At 35.0% G+C, this 9181-nt stretch overlaps 1 pseudogene; it reads left to right on the top strand.

Moving 5' to 3' along the window:
- Nucleotides 1-958: 958 nt before the first annotated feature.
- LOC144291040 (nascent polypeptide-associated complex subunit alpha pseudogene) lies at nt 959-1686 on the top strand (annotated as a pseudogene).
- Nucleotides 1687-9181: the final 7495 nt, after the last annotated feature.

The raw sequence follows: 9181 nt of genomic DNA, 5'->3' as shown, positions 1-9181 counted from the left end.
TTTGTAGAGAAGGTTTTAGCTTGACTTGAGAGAAAATAGGGTCAGATCTTTAGTCACTTTATTGATATGTTTGTATATAAAGGATGTTGACTACTGGTTATCAGAATTTTCTTCTTGAATCAATAAGAGCCATATAGCTTTTCTTGAATGTCTCATAGATACTCCCTTTCCCAATACCCAAAGCTGAACTCATTACTGTTTCTCAAAACATGCCCTTTGCCTTTATTTCCCATGTTGGTTAATGATACTATGATTTAATTAAAGCCCTGGAGTCTTCCTAGATACATTTAGATTCCTCAACTAGATTTTAAACTGGATTTCCTGTCCAATAACATTCAAATCTATTCTATTATTATTGAATCATACTTCTAAAATTCAAATCCGTTATAATATCCCCTTGTTTGAAAGTACTAAGGACTTCCCAATATTCAAAAGCCACAGTTAAAAATCTTTGACGTATAAAGACCTTCATGGTATGATTCTTGGTTAAAGTTTCTCTACTCTTCGTATATACTTGTTAAAATTATGTTTAGCCACTAGTAACAAAAATTCAAAACTAGATTTTTTAAAAGCAAATATCCGTTTATTTCTTTCTCACACACAGAAATCCAAATATCTGAATCCCAGTTACCATGATTGAAAAGGGGACAAAGAAGGTTATGCTACTTCCTTAAGGATTCTTCCAGATGGGATCAAACTAATCTCCCCTTGTATCTTTGGCCACAACTTAATTATGTGGCCCCACCTAGATTTAAAGAAAAAGCTAGATATTCTTGTGATTAAGAGAGTCAGAAAGCATTAATAGAGAAATAGAGAAAGAAAATTAATATTTAGTAGGCAACTAGAGATTTTGCTGTACCACTTCTAACCAAGATACATGGAATGATTTGCTTTCTGAACATATCACATTTCGTGGAGATCATGGGACTCTGTCTAGAGTGCCTTATTCCCTCTTCCTGCTACCATCTTGGTTCTGTGTTCCCCACACAAAATGTGTGGTGAAGCCACAGAAACCGTCCCTGCTACAGAGCAGGAGTCCCCTCAGCACCAGGCAGAGACAGGGTCTGGAACAAAACCTGACAGTGATGAATCAGGACCAGACCTTGAGGAACAGGATTCCACACAAGCAACCATACAACAAGCCCAGCTGGCAGCAGCAGCTGAAATAGATGGAGAACCAGTCAGTAAAGCAAAACAGAGCCAGAGTGAAAAGAAGGCACGAAAGGCTATGTCCAAACTGGATCTTCAATAGGTTACAGGGGTTACAAGAGTCACTATCCAGACAAGAGCCCAGCTTCAGATACCTGCATAGTTTTTGGTTAAGCCAAGATCGAGCAGCTGCTGAGAAATTCAAAGTTCAAGGTGAAGCTGTCTCAAACATTCAAGAAAACACACAGACTCCAACTGTACAAGAGGAGAGTGAAGAGGAAGAGGTTGATGAAACGAGTGTAGAGGTTAAGGACATAGAATTGGTCATGTCACAAGCAAATGTGTCAAGAGCAAAGGCAGTCCCAGCCCTGAAGAACAACAGTAATGATATTGTAAATGCTGTTATGGAATTAACAATGTAACCATGTGAAAACAAGGACTTTTTTTGTTGTTTCAAAAGAATAACTGCAGGTTGGTTTGAAATTTGTACTGTTTCTATCATTAATAAAGTTATGGCTTCTTGTTGAATGAAAAAAAAATAAAATGCCTTATTTCTTCTTCATGCAGCTAAATTCTATGCATTCCTCAAAGTAAACTGGAGTCTCTCCAAGAAAATTTCTCTCATATTATCAGTCTTATTTACTAGGTTAGTACTTTATTTACACCTATTCTTAACATTGCTTCTCACTCTAATACATTATAAAAATATTTAAGTACCCATTTATGAATTTATATTATCATTGTTTGCTTGTTTAACTAAATTTTATATTCTTACACATTTAAACTCAAAATCAAGGCCTTACTGGAATTATTTTTTAAAAGATTTTATTTATTTATTCATGAGAGACACACAGAGAGAGACACACAGAGAGAGAGAGAGAGGCAGAGACACAGGCAGAGGGAGAAGCAGGCTCCATGCAGGGAGCCCGATGTGGGACTCGATCCCAGGTCTCCAGGATCAGGCCCTGGGCTGAAGGTGGTGCTAAACCGCTGAGCCACCCGGGCTGCCCCCTTACTGGAATTATATAAACACAAGAATATATGAGATACCAGAAAAGCTAATGAAGAAGGAATTTTTCACCCTTACATGAATCTGAGAAAAGACAAGAATCAAATTCTGGGAAGTATTATTTTACATATGTTATCTTTCAAGTCTTGTCAGTTTTTATAAGATGGCCTGTAAAAGAAAAAAAAAAAAAAGCTTTTTAACCATAATATCATTTTTTTTTTCTATTTGAAATAAGAGCTAAACTCTTTTGTGTTTTGGTACAATAATTGTGATATAAAATTAAAATCTTCTAATGTTTTTTTTTCTAAATTAAAATGTATGGAAAACATAAAAACCTCTTGTCAAAGAGTAAGTGTTTATAGCCATTGGACATTTTACATGATTGCTTTATTTAGTTTCTCAAGCCTTGCTGAAAAGAAATACTTGATTATGTGTGATTGCATAGTATATCTTCCTGGAGCAAAAGCTATTATGCTGCCACTGATGGTCATCCATAAAATGCAGGATGTGTGCTGACCCTAAGAATGAGACTCATTGGGTTAGATATATAGCGATAGATTATAGCAAAAGGCCTGGTGCTTCTAAAAGAGAAATGGAAGCTGGGTGAATGTAACTTTAGTAATAGGGAAAAGGAATGTGACCTGCCCCAAATTTGTTGCATTTATATGGTAGCAAAATGAAGTATGAACCAAGCAGATATGTGAGAAAGGGAGAAAAGACTACCATGAGCAAAGAAAAATAGTTAAGTTCCCTTATAACGGTAAATACATTACCATAAAAAATACAATTCTACATGCCACTCAGTTTTAAGAAGATCGTTAATGATTATGTTTTGAACATTAAATTTTGTGTGTAATATTCATGTGATGTTCAAATATTGATACATGAACAACGAATCATCTAAATTCTGATAAAATCCCCTGTACTTACACGTCTTTTTGGAAATGTATTTCTTTCTTTTTTTTTTTTTAAATAATTGGAGGTATGAGTTTCCCTAAATCTAAAGCTGTTCCCGTTAGTGGTTAACACTTCTTTCCATTCTTACTTGTCATATTAGTATCTGAGATGCCCAATGTACAATAACTTCTTTTCTAGACATTTTACTTTTTTCCGTTTTGACTAAATGAAATTAGAGTTAGGAATTACTGATACAAAATTATTATCATAAGGAAATAGAAAAATAGCCTTTAGATAGTCCTATTGGTGGCCAGGCCCAAAGAAATAACATGAACATACCTGATTAAATATACATAAAGTAATTCTAAAAATGAGGGTTATTATATACACCAAATCTTTCTTAGGTTTCAGCAATTAAGATTTGGTAAAAAGTAAATGGCAATATGCCACTTTTAAGGTTAACTTAAAGTTCAATATAGTAGGTGGGAAAATAATGTGTATTCAAATGCCAAAATAAAATATTTCAAGGAGAATGGCCTCATAATATTAGAGAATAAGCCACTTTTATAGTACTTTATAAGCTTCTTTTATATAAGCAAGAGCTGGAGTGCATGTTAACACAGTAATCATTTAACTGGTTATTGAAGTTTCCCAAAGACCCTGAGGTGGATTGAGGGCTGTGGACCTTGGGTCTGGGGACCTGTGGTTTGGACCATCTGTGCTCAGTATCTTCCATTTAATATGTGTAGGATTTTAAGCAAGTTTTTCAACTCTTAAGATTTTAACTAGAACAACTGTAACTAGTTAAAGTTATTATATGTAACTGAGAATATTTTTATGTATTTTCCAAAATTTGTCCATAATTTAGATTTCCCTTAATTCCTAAAAAGTCATTAGTTGTTTAAATTGATATGTTTTCCCTCCCCCCAAAATCATTCATTATAATGTAGTTTTGACCAGTTTTTTTTTTTTTTTTTTTTTAGGAAAGTCCAAATTTTATCAGAATTTATTCCAACCTTACATATGATTTAAGAGGTAAATTCCATGAAAGATTGATATTAATGCTTCTAATTTGACAACTTTTTAGTATCATATTAAATAGTCTGGAACTATTGTGTAGGAAGGTATCATAATGTAGCTCCAAAATTTCAAAAATATCAGGACAAACCAAACTGACTTCTGAAATTCAAATGAATACAAATGAATGCATCTTAGATAAGGCATTTGCCAAAGTGCACACTGTGTTTTCCTTGTACATTGCCTTGTGCCTTTGTGAATAGCTCTTTATTGAAATAATCTTAAATTATCCTAATTTGATTATGTCATTTGTTATCAGCAGTGACCCTCACTGATTCAGTAATTAGTGTCAGAAGTGGACCCATGCAACAAACTATAAAAATCAGAGTCTGATTTCATTTCCTCATGTATTCAAGCAGTACTGGGATCATCTCATGTCTGGGGAAACGTGACACATGTAATCCATAGTATGCAGTTTCATCATAATTATTCAAATCATTCCTGGTATAATATAGAATGAAATCTAGGAGGAGGATAAGGTGCTAAGAATTTAAATGGCTGTGACAGATGCCATAATAACAAGGATACATACAAACGTTAGTAGGCACTTAGCTTCTTCTGAATTTCCCAGAGAGCATATATAAGAAAAAAAAAAAAAAGAAAACTGAAAAGTTATGAAGTTACAAATTGCATGCCAGAAGACTTCCACAGCTTTGAGGGGGTTTCTATTCGCTTATAATCACTAGGCAGATATAGCTAAGAACTAAGCTAGTACAATCTAATTGTAAGATGGGTAAAGTTGCAGTTTCCTTCCAAGGCTAAATTCCAGCAAAACTCTTATGCTAAGGTAGGGGTTGGTAAACTGTGACTGTCAAGCTACCACTTCTTTTTATAAATAAAGTATTGTTAGAGCAGTCACAAGATTGGTTTACATGATACCAGTGGCAGTTGACAGAATTGAGTTGTTTCAACATAGTCTGGGGGTCCCAGACTATGGGCTCAGCGGTTTAGTGCTCGCCTTTGGCCCAGGGAGTGATCCTGGAGACCCGGGTCGAGTCCCACATCAGGGTCCCTGCACGAGCCTGCTCTCCCTCTGCCTGTGTATCTGCCTCTCAATTTCTCTCTCTCTGTGTCTCTCATGAATAAATAAATAAAATCTTTAAAAACAAAACAAAACAAAAAACATAGTCTGAGTGGGCCACAAGGCTCAGTAAAGCATGTCTTACCTTGCCCTTTAAAGAAAATGTTTTTGAACCCCTGTGCCATGGGAATGGCATTTGTGAAGATTTAGGGGGGCTCTGAGACATGGGACAGAGTCTTTAAGCAAATGTAGGTATGTCTGAAAAATGCTAATCTCCAAAATCCTGAACTACCTTTACCTGTGAAAGCAACACCATACCTACTTTTTAGGAAAACATTCCATCCCAACATAAGAAACTTAAGATACAGAAATAACTGCCTTATAAACACCCCATCACCTGTCATTAACACCAAAATGTACGAGAAGACAATGATTTTACATTAAAGAACAACAACAAAAACAAAACCATAAAGAATGTTTCAACTTGTATTAGCAAGATCCTGAAAAGCGTTTGAGTAGGAGTTAGACAAAAGGTAATAAAATATGAGGCTCAGTTTGAAAAAACTTACTAGCATGCATGCACTCACTCTTCTAGGTTTTGGAGTTTCATGTCTTGGTTTGATCTGCTGAAGTAATATTTATGGTTTATTAGGTTAACTAATTGAAGCCTGGACTTAATGGTGACCTGTCATCAACAAAGTCAAGCTGTTGGAATTTTTCTTATATACCATAGAGAAAGGAGTTTCAAGGTTCAAGGACTGAAGATGTTGGAATTAATCTATTTTCAGCAACTTAATCAGCCACCTGATAATAATCACCCCCAGAAAGGACCAAAGGATATTGCCTTCTCCAGGCATTCAAAATGTATTGACCTGGGACAATCATCTTTTTTGGAAGAATTCTATTGATGTCTGTTGTCTACAATGGCATGGGAATTGCAAAAATTAATGCCACAGTATAAATGGTAATTTCCATCACGTTCTGACTTATCTTGCTAATTAAAGCAGTGAAACTGAGACACAAAAATAAACTAACTTGCCCAAATTTACCCAGAAGGTTTAGAAGCAGAAGCAGTAACCCTAATCTAGGCAGATTGAAACCAGAATCCGTATTTATAACACATACACAGTATTGGCCTTCAGACAGTAAGGAAGTTAGTCAATGGAAAAGGTAAGTGAGTGTCTGAAGTCTAAATTGCAGAAGAAACAGCATTTTATCCTGTAAAATATTTATTTTTAATACATTTTCGAGTGGAAATTTTCTAGTGGAGAAGGGATGTGTGTTTTCATTATAAAAAGAGTTGAAATATTAAAAGATAATGAGGAATTTCAGAAATTTAACATAGTTAACTTTTGGTTTTGGCAAAACAAAATGGTAAACTTTTTTTTTTTTTAAAGAAGGACCAGAGCAACTTTCAGTTTCCATTAGCACATTATGAACTCAGTTTGATACCTGGGCATTTTCAGCAAAATAGTATAGTAAGTGACGTTCCTTTGAGTGAGTCCTATACATTCCCATAAAATGCCAGTTGCATCATGCATATGGAAAATTGGGGGCATTGATGACTAGTATGAAATAAATGAAATATTGTAGTGTAAGAAATAATTGGATATCTCGACTCTAGAAAAAAAACTACTAAGTTTAGGGGACTGGCTTCCAAACATGGAATTGCATGTAGAGTGCAAAGGAGTTTGTTATCTGTTTATGAGCTAGGTAACAAATTTGCTACCCTAGGGTAGGAAGAAATTCTGTAAAGGAATTAAAAATTCTGAAACTTTCCTTTATGACCCCTCAGAATAAGGTCAGAGGGCAATCCATGTGAGGCACATGGCCTCCATTCTCCTTGATGTGAGGTTAGGTGAATTGAAGAAAAAAGCAAAGGTGAAGTGACTTGTCTCAATCTTAAGGGAAGAATGACAGGAAGGATTTGGGATCACCATGATTGGAAATGGGAGCAGGACCTGAGGACACAGTGTCTTTGAATTAAAACAGGAAGAAACATAGTATTTAGTTTGTAATGGACAATGTAAGGCCTGAAAAATTAAACTGCATATTTATTTTTGAAAGTGACCAGAAAAGCTGTGAATCAGCCTAAGCATTAGTCAAAGCAAGGGAAGATAATTCAACTGATGTGGCTTAAAAGGATAATGGAGATTTAAAAAAAAAAAAAGTAAAAAGCAAAAAGTGTTGCTCTTGATATACACCTACTAGAGTCTGATGCTTTAATAAATAATAAAGGACTAGAAGCTTCAGCTGCATGGTTGCATTCAATCACTGTAGGCAGTTCCTAGGTTATCATACTTTATGTTTAGTACAGGTATTTGTCTCAAGAAACAGGCTCAGCATCATTAATTTACTCTCACTAAGTGGCAAGAGCTTATCAGGTACAAAAGCAAGAATTTCATTCTGGGTTTCCCTGACTCAAGTCATTGCTCTCTATTTTACCACTGCCCAGTTAACATAATAATTATCAATAACAATCTCTGGACCCAATTGACCACTTAGTTACTTTCATTGTTCATGAAAACAATTGAAATAAGAGCCCAATGAATGACACATTGATACTTCAGTATAAACTTATTCTTCTCAAACTAGATGGCAGTATGGCACAAAACCTAGGTCCTGCTGGGTTGATTTTAACCTCCCTAAGCAGATGCCAAGCAGCATGTATCTGACCATATTACTTAGAATATATTTGATTCTAAACATTTTAAATCATGGGCTATTTGTAAGCACATTTTTATGCAGAACCAATTGTGCCAGCCAAAGGGAGCCTTGGGGTGGGGGGCGGTTGCGGGGGAGAGGAGAACCTGATGATATTTTAAGAAAAAAAGTGTATTTAAAGTAAAGAGAAGATGTTGAATTCTATACCTATATGAACACCATATGGGTGGCTTGTATGTAACAACTGTTATATTTTTAGCATGTGAATCACAAAATAACCACTTTCAAAAATGTGTGAATGAAGAAATTCATTTTTTAGTCTGTAGCAATTTATGCTAGTTAAGTCATATATGCTGCATTGTCTATTAAACAACTATTGTACTCTCTTCCCAGCTACTTTACTGCAATGTTATGTTTTGGTTAAGTTACTCTACACAGCACGCACACATTTTTCTTGCACTCTAACTGGCTACATTATACTAAGTCATTATTCAGAATAGTGCATTATTCATTGTATTCAGTTACCTATGTTGAGGTGCTTCTCCATCTCACTGTGTATCTTAGCTGGTTACAAAGGTTGTTAAAAGGGGAGCCCATTTTGCTTGGTATAATAACATTGACTGAAGAACAGTGCAGTACAATCTTGTTTTGGCTTTTCATGTAGATTATGAGAAACCATGATCCAGAGAACACTGGTTCTCTACAAGATGTGAAATGAGAGGAAATGAACAAAATGTCAGGATTATTGTTAATCTATTTTCATCTACACTTACAAGTCCAAGTCCAACACTGGGAATTTTCATTTATGGAAAATGTCACAGAGCTTGAGAAGGAATCTGAGAAGACTGACAAGGTGATAAACACTTTCAGTGCCATGTAAGATTTCCTCTTCTAGGAAAGCTTAATATTAGAAGGAAAGGAGGAAGAAGGACTTGATTTTGGTATTATTCAGAGTTTTATAGAGAATATTGAAAAATGGGCATTGTTTATTTACTGAATTATCTTTTTATGTAGTTTTTAACAGAGACACATGGAAATTCAGGCAGGACTCATAAATGTTTAAACCTATCAAAGAAACTATTGCTTTATGCTGAGTTAATCTATTTTCTTGAAAACCAACTTTCCATACAATAACTGGGTTACACTTTTGTAGGACACAATTAAATTTTCCTCTCTTGTAAAGATGTAGGTTGAAAAGGGGGAAAATAAATATAGGGGGAAAATAAATTCACCGTATTATCTGAATTAAACCTGGGATAAAACATTTCCCTTAAAAAATGTGCAAGGGGAAAAAACAGAGTAGAACAAACATTACTCAGTAAGGAATCAGATTTTTCCCTTAAAAACAAATTTCATGAGTCTTC

The sequence above is a fragment of the Canis aureus genome, chromosome 2, assembly GCF_053574225.1.
Source record: "Canis aureus isolate CA01 chromosome 2, VMU_Caureus_v.1.0, whole genome shotgun sequence".
Lineage (NCBI taxonomy): Eukaryota > Metazoa > Chordata > Mammalia > Carnivora > Canidae > Canis > Canis aureus.
This window is presented reverse-complemented; position numbering and strand designations above follow the sequence as displayed.